Consider the following 24956-nt stretch of genomic DNA (forward strand, 5'->3'; position numbering starts at 1 on the left):
TAATAAACCAGTGTTGTTAAAAAGGATTATAGCAGTCACCAGATTTCTCCTGACAAAATTTCAGACATTTCAGAAGTACTGATTGGTTAGAAACAGCTCACGACCTTAGCCCTCTTTGCATTGGTATCTATCAAGAAAACATGATTTTTCAAATGAATGATGGGAAGAGGGAAGCCAAAAAGATGATGGTTGTTTCTTCCATTTGGAGTTAGTAGCCTATGTGGTGTTATTCTTTGCCCAGACATTATTAAGTGGGGACTTGGGCTCATCTGAAGACGCGTGTGTTTGATCCCTAAATCATTCTAACCAAAAAGTCCAGCCTGAAAAGAAATCTTAAATGCTTAAATGCATAAACATAAGACATAAGACGTCTACTTTGAGGGAAAAGAAGTGGAAGCAATAATAATAATAATAATAATGATGATGATGAAGAACAGCAGAGTATGAAAATAGTATTGCAGTAAGAGTCACAGGACTTGAGTTCATATCCTGGTTCTTCATATCTTTTTACCTTCCTACCTCACACTGTCAAATGTGAGAGCTGACCTAGATGATTTTAAGGGTTCATTCTAACACAAAAACATATGATTCTATTCTCTTTAAAGTTTACAAAACAATCTGTGTCCACTGTCTCACTCGAGTTCTTACCATAGTTTTGTGAGGTAGGTATTGCAAGTATTATTTTCACCCTTGTTTCATGGGTAAGGAAACTGAGGCTGAAAGAGATTAAGTAATTTGTCCAGAGCCACTCAGTCAGGATTCCAGGAGATCTTCCTGACTTCAAGTCAAATGCTTTATCTAAGAGACTATGCTAATTCTCCTGATCTAAGGAGAGTCAGCTGAAGCTCTTGGCTGAGTACTCTGTGCAGTATGTATGATCACCTGAATTAACATACAAGGTTCCGGTGTAGCTAGGTGGTACAGTAGGGGTGGCTAGGTGTCGGAGTGGATAGAGCACCAGCCCTGGAGTCAGGAGTGCCTGAGTTCAAATCAGGCCTCAGACACTTAATAATGACCTAGCTGTGTGGCCTTGGGCAAGCCACTTAACCCCATTGCCTTGCAAAAAAAAAAAAAGAAAAAAAGAAAAGAAAAAACATACAAAGTTTTACTTCTCATTGCTACTGTCTCATCTCCTTATGAAGCATTTCTCCAGGTTCAAAAGCAGTTTGATGTAAGGATAAAAGGAAATTACTAAAATTACAGGAATTATCTCTCTTTAAGCAGTTCTCCCTTTATCTTGTCCTGAATTAGGAGAAAAAATGTCCTCTCCTTTTGAGGTTGTTTTCCTCTCAGAATCTCAAATCACGCATTTAGTGATTTGTATTAAAATAGTTATGAATGCCCATTAACGTAATAGCAATTTCAAATAGCATAAAGCATTTTTTAAAAACATTAAATTAAAATATAGCAGATTAGATCTGAATGGAAGCACTGAAATTCAATTTCTTTTCATCCCTCCCTTCATCCTTTCCTATTAAAGAAAAAATAGGAAGTAAAAGAGTTTGGGAACTTTCCCAGAATTGTTTCTTGCGAGGCAGAAGGGGGAAGGTAGTAATCAGTTGTGTTCTCCTCTCCTCCAGTCTGCTGGGATCTTCTCTCTCCTATTCCTAACTTGTTGCACTCTTCACTATGCCATAATTTCTCAATTCTGCACGTTTTCTCTGCTTTCTTTTGTGAGGACCTCCCTTAGTTCTCCCTTTCCCAAATTTCTCGATTCTGCATGTTTTCTCTGTTTTATTTTGTGAGGTTCTTCCTTAGTTCTCCCCTTCCCACCAGCCTTCCTCATGGTCTTGATCTTCTATCTGGGCAATCAAGGTCAGAAGTCCAAGAAACTTTGGGAACATGACTAATGGCAGTCCTTCAACATTTCTGCCCCAAAAGGTATATGCAACAATGTGTCTGGAGGAGATCATCTCATAACCAAAGTCGTTCACCAAGTCAGGTTTGAAAAACTGACTGCCAAAAGAATCTGGATACATGAAGTCCTAAGAATGTTGAAGTACATCAATTATGTGTTAATTATTTCTATAGGTTCCCCTTTTATGCATTATCTTCTCCTATTAGAATGTAAGTTCCTTGAAAGTATGGGCCTTCTTGCCTGCTCATATTTATATTCCAAGAGCTTAGCATAATGCCTAGTATACAATAATTGCTTAATAAATGTTCTATCTGTCATGGTCATACAACAAAACTTGAATCAGCTAATTTTGTTTTAAGGCAACGGGGTTAAGTGACTTGCCCAAGGTCATGGTCACACACCAGTAAGTATCAAATGTCAGACCAGATTTAATCAAACTCAGGTCCTCTTGACTCCAGGGTCAGTGCTCCAATCACTGTGCCTACTGCTCCCTCAGCTCATTTTGTTATCCAGAAAAGGGTGGAATCTGCAATCAAACACATTTCGCTTGGGTATGACAACAACTTTCTAAACATTAGAGCTGAGTGGACAAGGAAGGTGATGAGCTCCTCATCCCTAGAGGTCCCTCTAGTCAGTGTTGGATGACTCCTTCTTGGGTGTGTTGCTCTGGTAGAAATTGTTACCACATGCAGGAGGAAGATGAGGGCTACAGGGAAAGATACGGGCTGACTTTTAGACAAGTTCTTTCATCTCAGTGATCACGTGGATGTTATTCTAGTTATAGTTGTAATTTTGCAATTATTTACTTATGTTTATGTCTTTTTTTATTTAAAGCAATGGGGTTAAGTGGCTCGCCCAAGGCCACACAGCTAGGTCATTATTAAGTGTTTGAGGCTGGATTTGAACTCAGGTCCTCCTGACTCCAGGGCCGGTGCTCTATGCACTGCACCACCTAGCTGCCCTTTGTTTTTTGTCTTTTTTTAAAAAAATCAGAATTATTTCCCAATATATCATCTCCCCACCTTGAATCCTCCTTTTTGTCAGGAAAAAAAACTGAACAAAGTAACAATAACTTTTAAGCTTCCAAAGTATTTTAAATGCATTATATTCTGGTCTTCTACTAAAGAATCCAACATGTTCACAGATGAATAAATCCGAGCTCTATCAAGGGGTCAGAAAGAAGAAATATCCAGATGGACACAACATATTAGCCTTCAAAAAAGTATTCATCTCCTCATATTATAATCAATAATAAGAAACTTAGGATAACTCTCTTTCCTGTTATCATTCTTTTAGGTTTAATGTTTGGCAGACTCTTGGGAAGAATCAAATGACCGGGTGGGACGTGTGAGAGTGCCTGTTTAGCTTTTCCAAGTTCACTAGAAGTATCTTCAAGAAAATTTCAACAGCAGCAGCAACAGACAGAATGATGGGGATGGGAGGTGCTTCATCCTATTCCCATCTGGCTTTGATTTGTCCTACTAGGTCTCGTCATATAGAGAGCACTTGCCATTCCACACGGCTTGAGCTTATCTATTTAAAACATTGTTCTTGGGCTTTTCTGGGTCAGTGTATATCCAGGCAATTATAAACAGTCATTTTGTCTATTCAGGTCTCTCAGACTCCAAAGCCAGCTCTCTGCCTACTGTATCATTCTGACTTTCATTCATTTCAGCCCTCGCGTGATCGCCCAGATAGAAGATCAAGACCATCAAGAAGGCTGGTGGGGAGGGGAGAACTAAGGGAGGTCCTCACCAAAGAAAGCAGAGAAAACCTGCAGAATGGAGAAATTATGGTGTGGTGGAGAGTGCATGAAGTTAGGAATGGGAGAGAATAGGAATATATGTGTGTGTGTGTGTGTGTGTGTGTGTGTGTGTTTATGTGTGTTTGAAATTCCTTCCATAGATGCAAATTGGCAATTCATTTGTAAGTTAAAGTCTTAAAAGGCATGCTTAGGGTAGAGCACCGGCCCTGGAGTCAGAAGGACCAGAGTTCAAATCCGGCCTCAGACACTTCATAATGACCTAGCTGTGTGGCCTTGGGCAAGCCACTTAACCCTATTGCCTTGCAAAACTTAAAAAAGAAAGGCATGCCTAGGAACAGAGAGGAGAAATCACTCATCCAGGGTCACAAAACTTGGATACCAGAGGCAAAACTGAACCCAGGACTTTCAGACCCCAAAACTGGCCCTATAAGTATTTTACAATTCTCCTTTTTTTTTTTTACAAGATGTTGCTTTTTCCTTTAGCTCCTTACAATCCAGCCTCCAACCCCAACATTCCACTGGGATTTTACTCTCCCAAGTCACCAATGATGTTTTAGTTACCAAATCTAGTGGCATCTTCTCAGGCTTCATTCTTCTCGACTCCTCTGCAGCCTTGGACATTTTTGATCATCATCATCATCACCATAGTAATAGTCTGCCAAGTAATTTACAAATATCTCATTGGACCCTCACAACAATATTCCAGTATTATCACCCCCCTTTCAGGACACTGCTCTCTCCTGGTACTCCTCCTACTTATCGGTCTGATCCTTCTCAGTCTCCTGAGATCCTCCTGGATCCCCACCTAGGTCACATCCCCAACCATCTATGTCCCATTGGGCTGATGGACCTTTACTTGATTTTCTCATCAGATCCCATGGATTTAACTGCCATCTCTTTATTGATGATTTTGAAATCTCTTTATTCTGCCCCAACCACACTGCTGACCTCCAATCTCCCATTTCCAAAGATCTTGCAGTCATCTCAGATTGGATGTTCAGTAGACATCTTAAACTCCACATGTCTAAAAGTCAGCCCATTATCTTTCCCCCTAAACCTTACCTTCCTCCAAACTTCCCTGTTACTTTCAAGGGTTCCAACTCCTCACTCTCTTTCCCGAAATCCCCATCTCTCCCCCCACTTTCCAACCTGTCATTTTCATCTTTGCAATATCTCTCACCTACAGCCCCTTCTCTCCTCTGATTGTCACCCCCCCAATGTCTTCAGATGGATCTGTTTGCCTCAGTTGCCTCCCCACTCCAATCCTTCCTCTAGTTGGCCACCCAATTTGATTTTCCCAAAGTGTAGGTGTCCCTGCTTCCCCTCCATCAACTAACTCCAGTGGCTCCCCAGGACCTCTGAGCTCAAATACGATATCCTCTGGTTAGCCCTCAAAGGGTTTCACAAGATAGTACGTACTCTCACACTGATACCTTTCTGCCTGCTGAGACAATATTGCCCAACACCTACTCTTGGATCCTGTGACACTGGCCTCCACAGCTCCACGGATCTACTCTACTGTCCCCATACCTGGGGTGCTTTCCCTCCTCCTCTCTGCCTACTGATTTCCCTGGTTTTCTTTAAGTCCTAAATAAAATCCCACATGGTATAGGCAGCCTTTCCCAACCCCTCTTCATTCTGGTGCTTTCTCTCTGTTAATGAATTCCTATCTCTCCTGTATGGATTGATCTATGTGTTGACTCCCCTACTATTCGGTGAGCTTCCTGAGGACAGGAACCTTTTGCCTCTTTTTGTAACCCCCAGTTTTGTAACCCCCCCCCAACTTCTGACTCACAACAGGCTCTTAAATGTTTATTAACTGATTGAATTATTCCATTCATCCCACTGACTAGACCTTTGTTCTTCCTGCTGCTAGTTTACCATCTCCTCAGTCCCCCAAAAAAGAACTCTCTATCCTTGGGACTTAGACAACCCATAATTCATGGCAGCTAATGTGTTCTGGTAACTTCCCAAAAGGAAGTTCAAGGCTGTAAGTTAATCTTTGCAAGACTAAAGGCTTAAAAGCATCTGAAAAGACCATTGAAGGTCAGAATTTGCATATTGATCCAACAGTGTGTTTATTCTCTAACAAACACGTAATTAACTTTGCTTTTATTGAATTTTGGTTCATGACCCATTTTATTTGTCATACTTTCACTGATAATTCCACTGAAGTGTGGGGGGACAGATGTTAGCTAAGAGGAAGGCAAGCCTGCTAATCTATTTGGATAACTGAGATTTAAGAGACACTAAACATCGATGCTTTGTCAGCTCTTTGGGCAGCAGCTGTGTTTCAATCTGGCTAGGAGAAGCCTCACAAAGAAGACCAACCCGGGCCAGAAAGTTCTGATCCATTGCAGAGATACCAACAACACCCCAAATAGAGCTTGGATCCATTACTCCTGGGGTGACAAATCCTCGAATGGGGAGTCTTCAATAAGATTCAGAGATGGAAGGAAACCTAGGGATTATCTATTCTGACTTTTTCATATTTATATTTATTTCATAGACATACATGGCTTTGTCTCCCCCACTGGCACCCAAGTTACTTGAGAGGAGGGTATTCTCATTCTTCGTGATTGTGTCCCCAGAGTCAGCACCAGGACCTTTTGGATTGTTGTGACTTGGAGATTCACTCCTATTTACTCCCCAAATGTCTCCTGCCTCTCTGAATTCACACAAGTGACCATCGCACATGAGCACACACACACACACACACACACACACACACACACACACACACACACACACACAAAACAGCCCTGCAGCCCTACAGGCCTTCTCATCTCTCCTTAGCAAAATACTGCATTTCTTTCAGGACAAAGCTCTTCCCTGATTCTACCAACTTAAAATGCTTTCTCTCTCATACTTTTATTTCTTTAATTAAGACTATCATAGGGACAGCTACATGGTGCACTGGCCATGGAGTCAGGAAGTCCTAAGTTCAAATTTGGCCTCAGACACTTAATAATTACGTAATTGTGTGACCTTGGGCAAATCATTTAGCCCCGTTGCCTTGCCAAAAAAATAATAAAAATAATAAATAAAAATAATAAAACTATCATAGCTCTATTGAACTATGCTTTGGAGGTATATTTGAAGGAAGTAGAGGTGCTTTCCCTAGAGAAATTGCTTTCCAGAAGTCCATGGGGTCTTTGATCTATGCCTTCAAGTATTTTAAGATTTTTCTCACTGAAGAATTAGAATTGATCCTTGGAGGGTCAGATCCAATTGTACATAGGCAAATTTAGACTTCAGTGGAACATCTTAGCAGTTAGAGCTGTCCAAAGGAGGAGGGAATCCAAAGATTGCCCTCATACACATTTTCAAGCAAAGTTGATCCAGGGTCCAGTGAAATAATATGTGTAAAATTCTTTGTAAGTCATAAAATGCTGAATCGTTATTATTATTATCATTATTATTATTATTATTAACTCTGGACCAGCTTTTACACGTCTTCCCCTGGGTTTCTGAACTCCTTACGTCATCATTTAAAGGCTCACTAATATTCCATTGTACCCATAGGCCAGAAGTTATTCAGTCATTCCATAAATAATGGACACCAATTTTCTTTTCTTTTTTTTAGCACACACAAAAAGTGTTGCTATGAATATTCTGATAAATGGGGCCATTATTTCTTGTCTTTGACCTTGGAGCCTATGCTCAGTAGCCAGTCTGCCGGGTTAAAGGGTATGAACAGTTTATTCAATTCCATATTGTTTTCCAGAACAGCTGGGCCAATTCACAGTTTTGCTGATGTCTCCTTGGAGCAATTCAGAGCTTGTCAATCAATTCAATGTAAAGGTGTGATAGTCTCATAACTTGGGACAAACTCAGGACTCAGAAATTTCAGGGATATATTTGAGAAGTAACATGCATTGTCTCCCTCTTGCTGCCATCTTCCTGATCATTTTTATCCCTAAAAACTCTTGCCTTAGTCCCACTCTCCATTCAAAGCATTCTATCTCCATCCAATCCAACAAGAATGTATTAACTGCCAATTAAATACAAGACACTGTGCCAAGGAATCTCTACCCTCAAGGAGCTTATGTGGCATGGGGGGAGGGGGGGAAGAAAGAGATTCACAGTGGAAACAAGAAAGTTCATTCATCATAATTTGAAAATGAAAAGAATCCTGGTGAATTGTCTGGAAAGACTTCCCACAGGAAGAATCCTAAAAGTTAGAGGCGAAAAGGAATTGCATTCCAGGTGTAAAGGGGGTGATTAGAGGCATCCTTTGATCTGCTGAAGAAGGACAAGACTGCCCTGTATCCAGGCATGGGCTCACTGGGGCCCTGAGGATGGTTTCAGCATTAAAGATTTTGGGTTTTGGATGACAAAGCTGATGGTTGCTTCAGCTATAAAGTGCCTTCCAACCATCATCCAGGGTCATCTCCAATCATCCTAATTCCTCTCTGGCCACTGGACCCAGATGACTCCAGAGGAGTGGGTGAGGTTGGGGACCTAGCACAACCCCTCCTCACTCACTTAAATCCAATTCACTTGCCAGGCATGGCATCACCTCACTGATGTCATGTACCTCTTCCAGAATGAAGGACAATCAATCAGTCAATAAACATTAAGCACTAGTCACTGCTGTAAGATCTGGGAATCAAAAAGAGGCAAAGGACAGTCCCTGTCCTTAAGGAGCTTATAACCTAGGGGGAGATGACAGGTGAAAAAAGAAATAACAACCACGCTATAGATAGGATAAATGGGAAATAATTAACAGAGGAAAGGCTTTGGAATTAAAAGACAAAGTCTTCTAGAAGGCACAAAGTTATTTGGGTCTTAAAGGAAACCAGGTGGATCAGTAGTTGGAGCAGAAGAGGGAGAGTATTCCAGCAATGGGGGGACAGCCAGAGAAAACTCCCAGAGTCAAGAAATGAATTGTCTTATTCATGGAATACCCAAGAGGCTGGTGTGATGAGATCCAAGAATACATGTCAGGGAATAATGATAAAGGTCTATAAACAAAAAATCTATGTATTTATGCGTGTATGTGTATGTGTATAAACACATATACAGTCCCTGGCTGCCTCTTTTGTTTTGTGGGTCCTTCTCTGAGCCCGGGTCATCAATCAGCAATTCTGAGAAATGGGCATTCCCAGCCTTGGCAGCTACCTTGGGAGTTCAAGAAGTGCTAACTGCTCAATGAGAGAAGCTTCCTGAAATGACATCATTTTTCAAAGAAGCAGAAGCACGAGGAAATCCAGCCAGGAGGGTCCTCCAGCCAACAACAGCCTCCATGCAACGCCTTGGCTGGCCAGGAAAACCAGGCTTGGGAATTAGGCTCATAATACAAGTTAAAGACAAAAGAGAACACTGTTCAGCAGCTCCTACCAAAGTGTCTTTGCCTCCTGGGAAGATATATGGGATGGATTGTGGTTAAATTATTGCTTCATGTTTTAACTGTTTGGGCAACCCATCTATAACACAATTGATATGAAAATGCTCCATCCTGGGTCTTCAGGGAAACTAATTTCACCTTTGTGGCTTCTGCAGTGGGAGGTTGTCTGCGTCTGGGCGCTCACTCCCTTGCTCTCCTAGCTTCAAAAGGGATGTTGGGCAGGAGGCATAACTATGCTACACCAGCTATTTGAGGCCTGTGGCTATGACCTTTGGGGTAAAGGAGAATAGCTTCTTTGTCTCATATTTCTAGATGACTTTCTCTTGTGCCTGTTTATACAAGAGAATTTATAGGAAGGCAGAGGAAGTAGGGCCACCCGCCCACTATAGGCTTATGACACCCAAGACACCACAGACATTTAGCAAAGATAGCAGGTTAAATGTTCATATAGGAAATCAGTCATTAATTTAGGGGAGACAATACACCTAAAAAGTTAGGGTCCTTTATGACTTAGAAACTTGATGGAATTTTAGCTCTGCTAGGGAAAGATTTGCCCCAGGGACTTCAATCTTAACAGCTTCTTGGGCTGTTGACATTGCAGATATTGGAATGTGCCATTTTCCCTCCAGGCTATCAGACTTCTACCCATCCTTTTAAGCCCACACCTTGCCTCTCCACTCTCCTTCCTCTGCTTCTCTTTCCACTCTTTCCACATCTTTCAATAGATCAAATCACCTTAAGTCAGGGTCCTGGGGGTTCCCAGGCAGGTCATAGCATAAAGGAAGTTTCCAACATTATTATTTTAAAATGTTTCCTGAGGATCACATTCTAAGGGACTCCCATTCCAATTGACCTTACTTGTGGTTTCAAAGGGCAGCTAGGTGGAGCAGTGACCTTGGACTCAGGAGGATGAGAATTCAAATCCGGTTTCAGACACTTGCCACTTACTAGTTGGGTGACCTTGGGCAATTCACTTAACCCTGATTGCCTCACCTCTGGGGCCATCTCCAGTCATCCTGATTCATATCTGGTCGCTGGACCCAAATGGCTCTGGAGGAGAAAGTGAGGTTGGTGACTTAGCACAGCTCCCCTCATTCAAATTCAACTCATGTTCTTGTCATAGTATCACCTCCCCCATGTTATGATTTTCTTAGAGACTGTAGGACAAATATCATCATCACTTATGGTTTCAAGGAATGTTCTGAGAGTTTATTCCATTTATACCTAACATTTGCTCTCTGATTCTTTTTTTTTGTTTTTTGGGGTTTTTTTTAGGTTTTTGCAAGGCAATGGAGTTAAGTGGCTTGCCCAAGGCCACACAGCTAGGTAATTATTAAGTGTCTGAGACCAGATTTGAACCCAGGTACTCCTGACTCCAAGGCTGGTGCTTTATCCACTATGCCACCTAGCAGCCTCCTCTCTGATTCTTAAAACAAATACATTTCAAAATGGTTTAGAGCCACCGTATGGCCTACTGATCGTTGATGAGAACAGAGCCCATCCAACTTCTGCTCCAACTAACTCTCATCATTAATAAATACTTTTTGAGCAAAGATGAGGGACCAGAGGCTTTGAAGAATCTACAATAAGCACAGTTCCAGTTTCCCAAATCTATTAAAAGGATCTAAATTCATTAAAATAACACTAATAACAAAAATAAATGGTACTCTTACCAGGCAAGGTGGTACAGTGGATAGAGTCCTAGGTCTATTCAAGTTCAGCCTTAGATAATTCTTAGTTGTGTGACACCTGAGCAATTCACTTAACCTCTGTTTGCCTCAGTTTTTTCATATGTAAAAAGAGGATTACAATAGCACCCACCTCTCAAGGTTGTCATGAAAATCAAGTGACATAATAGTTGTAAGAATCTTAGCACAGTGATTACTTTCCTTTGTCTTCCTTTCCTCCATCCAAGTTCACTCATATCCTGAAAGCTATTCATGGACCTTAAGGTCCCTGAAGACCCAGGCTAGGTGGTGCAGTGGATAGAGCACCAGCCCTAGATCAGGAGAACCTGAGTTCAAATGTGACCTCGGACACTTACTAATGACCTAGCTGTGTGGCCTTGGGCAAGCCACTTAACCCCATTGCCTTGCAAAAAAAAAAAGATAGAATAACTCCTCCAGTGATCTCAATCTTACTAACATTATGAAAAGTCAACTATAGACACCATGCCCTGGGGACCTAAAGACAAAACTGGAGCAATCCTGGCCCTCAAGGAGCTTCTACTGGGGCAGCAGGGGGTTGGAGCTGGTAGGTTGAGATCCAAGGAGAAAACATATTCAGCGGGTAAGCATCTCTTGCCAAGCATTAGACAAGCAGCTGAGTAGCTTCTAAGGTCCCTCCCAACCCTGTCTAGGATTTTCAGTCCAAAGATTGACCTGGGATGGCATTAGAAAACTATGCCTTCCTTTCCTTTTCTCCTGGTATTTTCAAAATGTCTGAGCTTCCTTTGGGATCCTCTTATGGAAAGGGTGAAGGGAGGTTATTGCTAAGCTAGTAATTACAAGTACGCCAACACCAATTAACATTCATGGGATGCCCACTGAGTAATTTAAGGTACCATGTTGGACTCTCTTTATAGATGTAGATAATGTGGAGAGTTATCCATTGGGAGGCTGCTTGATGGGACCAGGTGGAGAAGGTGTATCATGAAGGTCATTCCTGCATCTAGCAAATACATTTTATCATACCCCTGCTTCTTGCCATATGTTCCAAGTCTATCACCCTCCTGGCCTCTTGTTCCCTGCCACTCATCCAAAAGGGCCCAGTTCCACTCAAAGTCTGCCATGCAAGGCACCAGGCAAAACCAGAAGGGAGCTCAAAGGGCTGATTCAGAGTCAGGGATGCTGCCTCAGAGCCCATTAGTTAGCGCAGCTGGTCCTCTTCATCATATTCATAATACAGGCATTGCCCCCGCATGACCATTCAAGGTGGCCCCAGCTATCAAGTAGTATGGAAGTTCCAGTTAATGATCTGTCACCCTCCTTCCTCTAAGGTGTGCACAAGCACAAAGAGAAGACAGATTTTAAAAAGAAAAACCGTTCCATCTCTCACTGGACAATCACAGAGTCCTTGTGTCAGAATTTCTATTTAGGTTTATTTTGAACATGAATTATTGTGAATAATAATGAACAATTATTAAATGAATTATTAATAATACTAATGCATATATTTTAAGGTTTGTCCAGCTCTTCATAAATATTATTTATCATCCCCATTTTACCAATGCTTACTATCTGTGTGATCTGTGGCAAGTTATTTAAACTCCTTGCCTCTCAGCTTCCATATTCATAAAATCAGGGGTCTCTAGGGTCCCTTTAAACCCTAGGTCTATGATATCGAGCTCCAAACAATTAGTAAATATATATGGTGAGATTAGAATCCTAGTCTTCCTAATTCCATATTCAGCACCATTATCCAATAAGCCACAATACCTCAGTGTTCTCAACTGCAATTTACACTAACCTGGATAAAAAGGGCAAAAAACCCCTATTTCTCCCCCTCTCCATCATATGATGGGAGCAACCTAGAGGTACAGAAGGTTGGATGCATTATCAAACTCCTAGCACTCTTTACTTGACTTTTCTTATTTTTTTTCTTTTCTTGAAAAGACATTTCTACTCTAAGGAGAGCAGTATAAATGATGCTGAGCATGTATTAGGAAGTGACTCTATAACATAATAACTAATATTTCCACAGTTTTTGATGCTATAGAATGATTTTTGCAAGATACTTTATACACACTTCCTCATTTGATCTTAACAATTGTGTGAGAAAAATGTTTTCCTTATCCCTGTTTTACAGATGAGGAAACAGACACTGAGAGAGGTTAAATGAATGACTTCCCCAGGATCTCACACAGGTAATAATGTTTGAGGCACAATTTTAACACTATCTTCCAGATAACAAGTTCAACATGCTATCTTGCTGATTCAAAAAAAACAATATTTTTAAAAGTCATAGAATAATCATTTTGCAAAGGATGTGGGAAAGCAGAGAGGCCCATACATTATTGGAGGACCTGTGCATTGATTCAATTATTCTGTAAAGCAATTTGGAATTTTGCTTTCAGAACAGTGATAACATGCCAATACCTCCCAAGGAGGCAAAAAACAGAAAGAACCCATATACATAAAGACCTTCATAACAATATTTTTATAGAAGAAAAGATCTAGGAACAAGTTATATGATCACCAGTTGAGGGATGGCTAAAAAACGTATGTTATGTGAAGAAAAATAGAATATCACAGTGTTGAAAGAAATTATGATATAAAGCACTCAGAGAAACATAGGAAGCCATATTTGAATTGATGCAAAGTGAAACGGGCAGAAAAAAACAACATATATAAAGTCTAAAATTTGTAAATGGGAAAAAAGTGAAACTGACCAAACTATAATGAATAACAGTCGAAAAAAATGCAGCCCCCCCTTCATTTCCGAGTTGGAGGAGTATGAATTTATACCATCCAATGTGGCTAATTTATTGGTTTATTTTGCTCTCCCTATTCCTTTTTAATTTTTGCTTACAGGAGATGGCTCTCTGATAGGGAAGGGAAAGAGATATTCAAAACTGAACACAAAAGGTATCCATAAAAAACTTTCAAATATAAATAAAACTCTGAAGTTCAGAAGACTTGAAAACAAGTAACCATTTCTTCTCTAGTAAAAATATTTGCATCTGAAAATCTTTCAAAGGATAATGAATAATTCCCCTAAAAGATTAATTGCCATGATTTTCAAATGTTCAGAAAAAACAACAAACTAACTTTGGTGCTAAAGGATAACCCTTAGAGAACAGAGAACAATGACTAGGGAGCAGCATAGCCTTTTGACCCAGAAGTGTGCTTTGAAGACCAGGTTGCCTACTGCCCAAGGGTTTCCTCCGTAGCTAGGAAAGACAGGACAAACTCAGGACATGGTCCAGGTCTTAGTGATGGTTATCATGGAGCCCTGCAGCTGGCCATCCCATCAGTACACATTGCCCTTAGCAATCATCACCAGATCAATACGAGCATCCATGACAGCCTGCCAGGCAGGCAGAGATTCCCTGCCCACCCAGGTCATCTGCAGTTCACATGCTCCAAAGTTCTGCCTTAATAGTCCTGTGTCATTGGACCAACGCTAGAACTCAGCCCGGTCACTCTAGATAGATCCCAGCTCTCAGATGACTGCCCACTGTTGACAGTTTAAATACACTCAGAAAACCTAAAACATGTTGATTTTCTGTGAACCACAATTGCATTTTTACTAGCAGAGGAGGTATCGTTAAAAGGTAAATGCATTTTGAAAGGTAGGCTATAAAAAGGCTTTCTGTCACAAACCATTTCTAGACTTGGCAGTGCTGAGAAGAAAAAGGTAATATCATTGGCCATTCATCTGATCAAATTTGTCACTGCTGGAAAGGAGAAGGGGCTTTTGGTCAAGATTGAAACCTAAATGGAGTTTGCAGTGGCTGCAATCTGATTTTGCAACTCATTTAACTGAGGCAGCTAGCAAGGGAACAGGGCAGCAGGCTCTCTGCATCCTGGACTCCCAGGAACATGAGGGGAGGGATTCCCCAGCAGCTTCTTCTTCATCTCCTCATTATAAGCCCCTTACTAAAGGATCCTCTATTTTCACTATTTATCAAGCCACCCACCCCATCCATCACAGAGCTTGTCGCCATGACGACCTCATTCCCAAGGCAGGAGAGTTCAGGTATAGTTAGGAAGTATTGGAGTGACCTTGCCTTTACCGGAAAATGCATCCTATCCGACTTTCCACTTTTCCTGGGTGGCAGGAGAGAAACCTAGCAAATGGAGTCTGAAATAAATGGGTTTCTCTTTATGTCCATAACTAATTTAGCAACTATTTGTCTTCTTGTTTAATTCTGACCAGTGACTGAATGTCACTCATGTCTAGGAATCTCTGGGAGCCCAAGAGATGGCCTGGATTATGACATATGAGGGATTTATGGGTCAAACCCTAACAGGCTAGCTTCATTATTGGTCAAAGTGTATTACCTCTCTGTATGATGGAGTTTTATTAAAATTTGCTTCAAATTGGAAAATAATTCCAAGCTTTGGGGGAGGAGAGTTGTAGTGTTCATCCTGGGGGACTTTTGCAGCAAACATTCTAAGGTTAAGTGACTTGCCCAAGGTCACACAGCTCATAAATGTCTCAAAAGTGGGAGGATTTTGAACTGAGATTCTCCTGACTCCAGGACCATAATTCTATTCACTGCATCACTTAAAGAAGATGGAAACTCCTCCAAGACTCCATCCAAATCTAAAATCCCAAGATTCTATGACCTTTTGGAGAGAAAAATAGAAACCATTTCTCTGGAGAGAAGTAGTCCCTTCCAATTTCCAAAGCCAACCCCTTCTCTGAAACACATCTCAGGTAGTAATTGGGGTGACCTTTTTTCCCAAGGCAATGGGGTTAAATGGCTTACCCAAGGCCACACCGCTAGGTAATTATTAAGTGTCTGAGGCCAGATTTGAACTCAGGGACTCCTGACCAATTGGGGTGATCTTAAACAAGTTCCTTGCCCTTTAAGAGTTCCATAGATTATCCTAGAAATAAATATCAAAATGAAAGCATTATAACGCTGGTTTCAGGAAAGGACAAATTCACTTTCCAGATCACCATATGAACCTTGCCTTCACCTTTAGAATACAAACTCCTTAAAGGAAATGATGTATATTCTTGGTGCCTAATCCATGATAGGCACCTTATTAGCTAATCAGTTAGGGGGTAAGATAGAAATCACTGGATATTTAGACAGGACGATATGAATTCACACATACTAGCTGTGTGACCTTGGCTAATATTTGCCTCAGTTTCCTGATGAGTAAAGTAGGAATAATAACAATACCTGCCTCATAGGGTTGTAGATCAGATAAAAGAAGAGAAGCAAAGTTTTGCAAACCTTAAAGTGATATGTAAATGCTTTGTTGTGATCATATCATGTTCAATGGTTCAGGATCCCACAGACCATGGCATACCAATACTGCCTAACAGATTTTCTCAGCAAAGATATTGGAGTAGTTTGCCATTTTCTTCTCCAGTGAATTAAATCAAACAGACATTATGTGACTTGCCCAAGACCACACAGCTCTAAGTATCTGAGATCAAATTTGAACTCAGGTCTTCTGATTTCAGCTCCAACTCTCTATCCACTGCATAGACCCCAAGTTACCTCATAGAAATACTAGTTATGATTATTAAATGATTTTTCATTCATTTATCCATGAAATTAGAGGGTTTCATCCAATGTAGGAATTTGTTTTGTTTCACTGTGAGTATTTGTTACAAATATTTTCTTTTTGTCCCCGATGAATATGGGGGAAATGGAAAGGAGAGAGAAAAATGCTTATTAATTGGAAATAAAACTAAATTTCAAAAATGAAGGTGCTGTATTAGATAACCCATAAAGTTTCTTTCATCACTGACCTCACTGGCAAAGAAAAATTCAACAAAAAATCTTGGTCCCCAGAGCAATAGTGGGGAACAAAGAAGGCATGAATGTCATAGAGTTAGAAGAGGAAAGAATTTCAGGCATTATCAACCCCTTTGTTTGCAGACTGACATGGCCATAGTTTCATGGACAGTAAATGAGGAAACCTGGATTCAAATCATGGCACATGTTGAAGCATCCTCTCCAATAAGTCTTGACAGTGACAAATGTTCTAAGACTGAGGGGTCCTTTGTGGTCCCTGGCCATAAGGGCCATGAGGGCCCTGATAACAAATACAGTTGTGCAGGTCTGTCAAAGAAGACGGAGGTCCTTCCTCAGAGCTGTCAACCAGCTGGGTGCCAGATTCTCTTGTGCCAGTCCCTGGGGGAGCAGAGGAGAAGCAGCAGAGCCCAGTGACTGGTATTCCTGGGCCTCAGATCCCCGTTACTAATCAAAGGAAGATTTTTATCAAGCAGCAGATAAGAGGGAATGAGAAAACTAGAAAGTTAGGGTGAGAGATAACAGGAAATAGTTGTCTCCTGTCTCCCTTTTCTTTCACCCTCCAGTGAGCCCTCCTGTTCTCTATCCCTCTTCCTCCTCCTCTTCCCCTTCTTTTCCCCCTCCTTTTCTCTTCTTTCTCCTCCTCCTCCTTATTTTCCTTCTCTTCCTCTCTCTCTCCTTTCCTCTTTTTCTCCTTCTCTCTGTTTTTCTGTGTCTCTCTTTCTGTCTCTGTCTTTGTCTCTGTCCTGTCTCTCTGTCTATGTCTTTCTCTCTCTGTCTCTCTGTGTCTCTCTCTTTGTCTCTGTCTATCTCTCACTGTCTCTCTCTGTCTCTGTCTCTCTGTCTCTCTGTCTCTCTGTCTCTCTGTCTCTCTGTCTCTCTCTCTCTCTGTCTCTCTCTCTCTCTCTCTCTCTCTCTCTCTCTGGCTCCTCTGTCTCTGGCTCTCTCTGGCTCTCTCTGGCTCTCTCTCTGTCTCTCTCTGTCTCTCTCTGTCTCTCTCTGTCTCTCTCTCTGTCTCTCTGTCTCTCTCCCCCCTCTCTCTTTTCTGACTACAGCTCTGACCATTATGTTCCCATGTCTTCTTTCTCTTTCTCTTATCCAAATTAACATAATATGGAATCGACATGTATGTAATTATTGGGACTTTTTGCTTTGGGGTGGATTGATTCATTGGTATTTCCTGTCCCTCAAAAATGAGTGGGGGAAAATGTGTGGTATAATGGATCAAGAGCTGGCCTCAGATAAGAATATGTCTCTCAAATCACTGGTTGTGGGACCCTGGACAAGTCACTTGAGTCCCAGGCCACTCTCAAACAGCCTAAGCTGCAGAGCAAATGGTGATTCACTTTCACGAGGTGGGGTGGGAGGTGGGGGGGGGAACCTGCTCATGATTCCAAATACCAGAGAAATCCCAGCTTAGCTGTTCTCTTAAGAGGAGTGATGTGGCAATTTGTTTTTTCAAAAATAGAAAAGACAAACTGAATTGTTTTACTTCTTTGTTGTGTTCAGATGATTTTTTTGGCGAACATTAAAGTCCTGACATCACCCTGCAGTCGTGATCCCAGAAAGCTCTCCCAGCCTTTAGGACTGATTCTCAAAATCGTCATTAATGAACTCTGTCGCCTGTGCCGGGTCTAAGAGACTTTTATTTCCTATTACACTAACAGGACAAACTTCTCCCATAGCAAGTTTTCAAGACCTCGGAGTAAGAAAGAAGAGTCCCATCTCCATCACTGTTCCTGGGGCTCTTCTCTCCCAGATGGGCACCCTCTTGGGACACCAGTCCCAGCCCACTTCTGGCTCCACAGCCAAACCTACACCCAGCCTCATATCCTGGCTCAGTGGAAAGGCTCCTGTGGATGATGGGAGGCGGGGGACTGCTGAGGAGTGATTTATTCAAGGCAACTCTCCAAAGCGGAGAAGGGAGCTTGGATTGGGTCCATAAAGGAAGAATGGACGACATGTGTAAACAAGTGTGTTGAAATATTAATGCATAAAATAACTTCATTTTCAACATTGGCTATGTTCTGTACTCACAGTGGAAGTACCACAAAGTTGTGGGGTCTTTTTATTAGCATTTCAAACAAACCAGAATTCATTACCAGATAGGAGCTGTGTTAAAAAAGGGGAGAAGAGAATGAGTAGAAAAGAAAAGGAAAATGAATAGAAATGACCACTGGAGGGAATGTGGTTTCTGCCTTGCCCTGGCTTCCCAGAGAGCAACAGACTGAAGGGGCAAGATGCACACAGTCTCATTAAGAGTCCTAGCATCCCAGAAAAAGTAACCCTCAAAGGAAGCAGCATGGGAGTGGATGTGAATTCAAATCCTGCCCCTGCTATTTTGTAGCTGTGTGACCTTAAGCAAGTCACTGCTTGGGGCGGCTAGGTGACATAGTGGATAAAGTACCGGCCTTGGAGTCAGGAGTACCCTGGTTCAAATCCGGTCTCAGACATTTAATAATTACCTAGCTGTGTGGCCTTGGGCAAGCCACTTAACCCCGTTTGCCTTGCAAAAAAAAAAAAAAAGCAAGTCACTTCTTTCAGGATCTCATCTATCAAAAGTTGGAGTTGGATTAGATGAATTCCAAAGTACCTTCAAACCAGAAATCTAGTATTCATAAGACCTGAGTTCAAATGTGATCTCAAGGTGCAGTGGATAGAGCACTGGCCCTGGAGTGAGGAGTACCTGAGCTCAAATCTGGCCTCAGACACTTAATAATGACCTAGCTGTGTGGCCTTGGGCAAGCCACTTAACCCCATTGCCTTGCAAAAATCTAAAAAAATAAAATAAAAGATACCAGCTATGTGACCCTGGTCAGATCACTTAACCCCTTTTGGCCTCAGTTTCTTCATCTGTAAACATGAGGATAATAGTAGCACCTACTATTGTTGTTGTTGTAAGGATTAAAAATGACAGTAATTTTAGAGAGCTTAATACAGTGTTACATAAATGTAAACTGGGGTGAGGAGGAGGAGGAGGAGGAGGAGGAAGTAAGGGCTGAATTATTGTCTGCAGCTCCCCCCAGCTCTGACCAAAAGCGGAAAAAGATTAGATTGTATGCCTTCAGCTAAATGAGAGGGGCTTCTTGGACAATTCAGGGCTTCTTGGCCAAAGTACAAGAAGCTTCCTCCTGGAAAAGCTGAGGAACATAACCTTTCCTCAATAATATGGCCATAAAGGCTGAAAAGAAGGGGATCACATAAGAAAATAGAGAAATTGTAAGAAACTGCCTCTTGGGAAAGCTGTGGAATACAACCTTTCCTCAATAATATGGCCATGGTGTTGTCCATTGAAAGCAGAAAAGGGTAAAATAAGAGAAGAGAGAAACTGTTTCAGTCTTGTGGGGGAAATGCCTTCATTGAAAAACCAGTAACAGTCCCAAGGCCCGGATAATGAAAACTTCCACCATCTTGCCACCAGAATGTGAACACTGTGCATACTGTAAGAGTTCTTTTAACTGGTTTGGGGTGGCAGTGGTGGAGATGGGGAAATGAGTATAAAGTAAAAAAAAAAATACATTAAAAAGAAAAATGTTCAGCCCTCCCCACCCCTTCCTCCAAGCCCCAGTCTCTACCCCTACCCCCTACCCCAGGTTCCAGGCTATTCCATCTTTTTATCCAGATGACTAATTTTCCATCAAACTGGTCAAAGTGAAAGCAGCCACCAGTCAGGAACCTTTTATAGCCCTGGTTTCCTGGAGCCAATACCCTCTGGACAAAATGAGCAGGATTTACAAGCCAAATATATGCAAGGAGGTATCTGAACAGTAAATCTAAGGCCACAGTTCCTCTCAAGGTATTTTCCTAATTCTGCATGATCAATAGGCCTTAACTAGAGACTGATCATTCTCCAAATGGCTGCTCTTGCTCACTATGAAACCTGCCATTGGTGGAAACCACTAAATATTTGTAAATTGCCAGAAAAACTCGAATTATTCATTCCAAATGATTACTTTGGAGGAAGGAGAAATGAGCTTTGGAAAAAAATCTCAGAAGTCCCTAATGCATTAAGACTGGGACCTAGAAAATCTACTAACTCTTATCTCCTTTTTTGAAATGTTTCAATCATTAAAATATGAGTGGAGAGGAATGGGAACCAAAAGAAAAAGAAATGTGGGCCCCCTCCATATCAATGACCCAGGGATTTTGCATTCGTACAGGGAGAGTTCATGAACTCTGGCTCACCATGTTAACAATCCACCAGGTTTCTAAAGGAGCAGCAGGGGTCTGTTGGAATTAGAAGGCTCCCCCATAAACATCAATAACAGGGATTTGACACACAGAGAGGGGTTTTCCACTGGGCCTGCCAGGCTGAGCAGTGTTCACTGGGAGTATCTTCTGATCCCCATGCCTGAGTGCCACCACTAAGAAAAGAACTCTGGAATATCGTCTGCCGCCATCTTTGTTGTGATTTGCAAGCTGTAGGTGAATGAAATCACAAATGTGACCCCGGGAGGCAGGAAAGGGGCTGAGCTCCTAATTCACAAAGGAAGCCAGTTGGACAAATAATGGTCTAATTCATCTGGGCATCCTGGGCCCATGGCAGGTGGCAGATCAATCCAGAGATACAGAGGAACAAAGGAAAGAAATGGGATGGTATGAATGTATGAACCGAGGCAGACGCAGGCTGGCAACTTGCTTTTCCGTAGACCCTCCGTATTAATTCCCACCTAATGGCCTCTCTCTGTACTCCATTCTCCAGGAAATCAGATCTTGGGGACGGTAGGACTGGACCTCTAAATAAAGGACCCAGAGAAGGATGATTTTCCATTTTTTCAGGAGATGAAGGGTTGCAATCCTCATCTATTTTCTCTCTTTTTTTTTTTGATGGAGGCCTACAATGTTCACGGGATTATATTTCCTGTTACTGCTCCTACACAGCAGACAGAGGATCCCTCTTGAAATAATTTTGTATAATCTTGTACATATTTTGCATTTGTTTATCTATGAACATAGTATGTGTTCCCTGCCCTCTGCTCAGAAGAATACGAACACCCTAGGGTCAGGGATTTTCTTTTTTGTTTTTGTTTTTCTATCTTCATTTTCTTAAACATAGTAAGCTCCTAATCAATGTTTGTTAAATACATGGAGAAGACACGTGGGAGGTCCATGCCCCAAATCCCAGCTGGGGGTGGGAGAGAAAGGCTGGGATGTTCCTTCAGTTCAGGGGTTCCAAGTGGCAATGAGCTAGGGTAATCCAATGTCAGCCTGAAATGTGGTTTCACTGGGAGTTCCCAGAAGCAAGAACTGACCCAAGTCATAATTGGAGTAGTGGGATAAGGCTTGTAACTAGATCTGAATACCAGAGTAGGAGTGATGAGGAAAGCCAATCTTAAAATAACTGAATGAAAGAATAAATAATTATTTGAAGATAGTATGGCCTGGTAGATAAGAGTACTGGATCTAGGAGTCAGGAAAATCTGAAAGCTCTCTGAGGGCAGGGGCTGTTTCAGGCCTATTAATCTCAGAGAGGCAGCCTGGTATAGTGAGTGGATAACTGGTCAGGAAGACCTACTGCTGATACATATTGGCAGTGAGACCCTAGGTAAGTCATTTAACTTCTTAGTGTCCTTAGCAGCTCTTTCTGACTATGGGTTGTAGGGAAGGCTATCTGGCCTCCCTTCTCCTCTCCTTCTCCACATCTCCCTACCCCAATGAATCACAAGTCCAAGCTCTATCCTTAAGTGTCAGTTTTACAAACATTAGCTGCTTTGGTGATTAGAACTGAGAACTTGTAGCCAGGAAAAGTTGGGTTCAAATTCTACCTCTGACATGACCAACTGTGTAACTTTAGGGAAGCCACTTATATTCACTGGGTCTCAGTTTCCTTATTTGTGATAAGGGTCTCAATGATCTCTGAGATGACTTCCCATTCTAGATACAATGCTTACTTAGTACAGTGACCAGCATCCAGTAGGTACTTAATAAATGCTGACTTAGAATTGCAAATGAACTTGGGCACCCTAAATGCAGGTCTATGGATTCTTGTCTTGTGAGTCTTTGTCTTTTGGAATTTCAGCTCCAACATTTTATTTCCAGACCTTCTGAATGTCCAGATATGTTTTCTTTTTGACTCCTTATCATTGTATAGCTCACTAAACAAAGGCATTTTGTGAATATTCCTGGCTGCTCTTGTTAACTATCCCCAATTAGGCTAAATTAGAAAGCCTATTTTGGGACCTTCCAGAGAAAACATATCCGTTGAGACCAACTCTAACATTTTCTCAGCAATATCATTTCTTGCTCCCACTCACCCACTCATGCCCTTCGGAAGAACAGAGCTATGGGAGCCCAGACAATTTAAACTCAAGAGTTCGTTAAATGGGCTCTTGTGTAGATTATCACCAGCACAAATTAGGTCACTAGGGAACACTTATGTGACTTGAGATTCATGGACACATCTACTTCTAGCCATAGAAATTCAAATTTGCTCTCCATTTCCCCCCCCAAAAAATTAAGTATGTAGGGGAGAAAAAAACGTAGGAGAAAAACATGAACACTTTCCTTCCATCACAATTCCTTTCTCATTATCTGTTCCTTTTTCTTTCACTTTACCATAGTGAAACACCATAGATTTAATCAAACTGTTGTCTGGCCAAACGCCTCTCATCTTTCTTCCTCTTCTTTCCTTTTTTCCTCAAGTATGACTTGTTTTCTCTCTATTTAAAATAATAATTTTAACTCACCAATCCAATTCACTCATACACTCAATATTTTCTGAATATTTGAGAAATGACATATATATGTGTATATATGTATATATATATATATATATATATATATATATATATATATTCCTATATGTATATAACATGTTTTTTAATCCATTGTGTTAATATGCATCTTGGACATGATCAAATCAAACAGTTCTCTAAAGGGAACAGTTCGAGTAGAGATAATAGTCTCCTAGGGGAAAAAGAACTCAAATCCTTTGACTGCAATTCCAGAACTCTTTGTATTGACTCAAAACTACCTTTCTTTTTTTTGTTTTTTGGATTTTACAGTTTCCCCCATCTCCTTCCCCCCACCCCCGGAGGCAGTCTGATAGCCTTTGCATTGTTTCCATGCTATACAATGATCAAAATTGAATGTGCTGAGAGAGAAATCATATCCTTAAGCAAAAATTACATAATAAGATACCTTTTTAAAATTTAAATTAAAGGTAATATCCCTTAATTTAGAAAAAATAAAAATCCATTATCTTATCATGTAATCTGCTATCTCTTATACTATATTTTTCTTCCTTAAGGATATGATTTCTCTCCCATCACACTCAGTTTGGATCAATGTGTACCATGGAAACAATGTAAAGACTAACAGACTGCCTTCTGGAGGGGGGAGGAAAGCAAGAATAGGGGTGAATTTGTAAAACTCAAAACAAATAAAATCTCAATAAATCAATTAATTAAAGGTAATAAACTCTACAATTCTTTCTCTGGATACAGATGGTATTCTCTATCTCAGACACCCTAAAATTGTCCCTGATGGTTGCACTGATGAAATGAACAAGTCCATCAAGGTTGATCATCGCCCCTATGTTGCTGTTAGGGTGTACAGTGTTCTTCTGGTTCTGTTCATCTTGCTCAGCATCAGTTCATGCAAATCCCTCCAGGCTTCTCAGAATTCTCATCCCTCCTGGTTTCTAAAAGAACAATAGTGTTCCATCACATACATATACCACAATTTGTTCAGTCATTCCCCAATTGATGGACATTCGCTCCATTTCCAATTCAAAACTGTCTTTCTTGACCTCAGTTTCCTCTTCTATAAAATGAGAGTCAAGTTTTAAAGATCTTTTAGTTTATTCTTTTATGCATTTGAACACCTCATCCCATTGACCCTACCACCCTCCCATATGTACAAAATAGCTTCAGAGCTTAAAGGTCATCAGTCCAGCTCTCTCATCTTATAGATAAGAAGACTGAGACCCAGTTAGTGGAAGTGATTTACTCAAGTTAACATAACAAATGCCTTTATCCCATAGGCATGCCAACACATATATATCAATATAGTCATTTTTTAGGCTACTTCATTGTAGTACCTGTACTCACAGTTGCAATTTTGGTCCCCCAGAATGCCTACTATCTTCAGGTCCTGGGTGTACTCCCATGGATTCAGTTTTCTAAAGCTAGAGCTGAGGAACCCCGACCAGTGTGCTTTCATTTAACAGTCAGCCAATGAATATGACTGATTCTTAGCAGAGGTATCAACTGTGATGGCAGCCTAAAAACCATAGCTTCAAATCATTCTCCCTAATAAACTCAGGCAAATATACACACATCCATGAGAAGAGTGGACTTAACATGCAATCATGTACTATACACACATCTAAGATATATGAGGATGATGAGGCAGCTCACAACTCCTGGTACAACTGGATCTTTTCATTCTTCATGGAGTCCTCACAAATCTCCCTTCTAGATGACCTTTGGGTTTTGAGGACAATTTTGCTTGCTCATCACAGGGCACAGCATTTCTGCTAAATGGATTTCCTAGTTGCTAGACTGGGCTTTCCCAGCACAAGGTATAGCATCACTGCAAG

At 41.2% G+C, this 24956-nt stretch overlaps 1 long non-coding RNA gene across 1 annotated transcript in view; it reads left to right on the forward strand.

Moving 5' to 3' along the window:
• LOC141493626 (uncharacterized) overlaps positions 1-18247 on the forward strand; it is a 46580-nt gene extending 28333 nt beyond the window's left edge. The window contains exons 2-3 of the long non-coding RNA XR_012470262.1: positions 12781-12838; positions 17924-18247. This is a non-coding gene — a long non-coding RNA (uncharacterized LOC141493626). The remainder of the gene's footprint in view (positions 1-12780; positions 12839-17923) is intronic.
• Positions 18248-24956: the final 6709 nt, after the last annotated feature.

This window comes from Macrotis lagotis, chromosome 7, assembly GCF_037893015.1.
Source record: "Macrotis lagotis isolate mMagLag1 chromosome 7, bilby.v1.9.chrom.fasta, whole genome shotgun sequence".
NCBI lineage: Eukaryota > Metazoa > Chordata > Mammalia > Peramelemorphia > Peramelidae > Macrotis > Macrotis lagotis.